This window comes from Odocoileus virginianus, chromosome 12 (genome assembly GCF_023699985.2).
Source record: "Odocoileus virginianus isolate 20LAN1187 ecotype Illinois chromosome 12, Ovbor_1.2, whole genome shotgun sequence".
Classification (NCBI taxonomy): Eukaryota; Metazoa; Chordata; class Mammalia; order Artiodactyla; family Cervidae; genus Odocoileus; species Odocoileus virginianus.
The window spans coordinates 59088293-59088923 of NC_069685.1; positions in this window are offsets into that span (position 1 = coordinate 59088293).

Consider the following 631-nt stretch of genomic DNA (forward strand, 5'->3'; position numbering starts at 1 on the left):
AAATGGGCATAATCCCTGTGCCCACTCACAGCTGTCAGGGGGCTTCACGGAGGTAATGAAGTGAGTTACAGACCCGGTCCACAGCAGACGTGAGTCAACGCGTTTTTCCTCCTGGGAAGGCCTGGTGCCTGGGCTGGCCATGGGGAGCGTCCCCAAATGGATATGACCATCCCCTGCCCTTGAGGAGAGTTGGCCCAACAGCCTGGAAATCCAAGGGGAACCTGCTGTTTGGTTCTCTGGCTCCAGCCTGACCCACTACGAGGACCCGAGGGGGTGGGACCGGATGCTAGTCACCCGGAGGACTCCCCGGTTCCCAGCTCCTTGCACCCCAGCTGTGTGGGCCCCCCATCGCCGCCTCCCCCACCCTCCACTCTGCCCATTCCCGTGGAAGGCCGCGGCTCTACCACTCTCCGCTCTGCCATGAGGCCTGCACCGCGCAGGGTGAAGTCCAAAGTTCAGTCCCTTCGCTAAGCACACGGATAAATATGAACCTTGGAGAATTTCCCCAGCTCCAATGTAAACAGAGCGGGCAGGGGCCCTGATTCACTGGCCACTGGGGCCAGGGTTGGGGGTTGGGGGTGCCCACAGGGCTTGGCTAGTGGGGTTTTGGGGGGGGCAGTGGTGCAAGGAG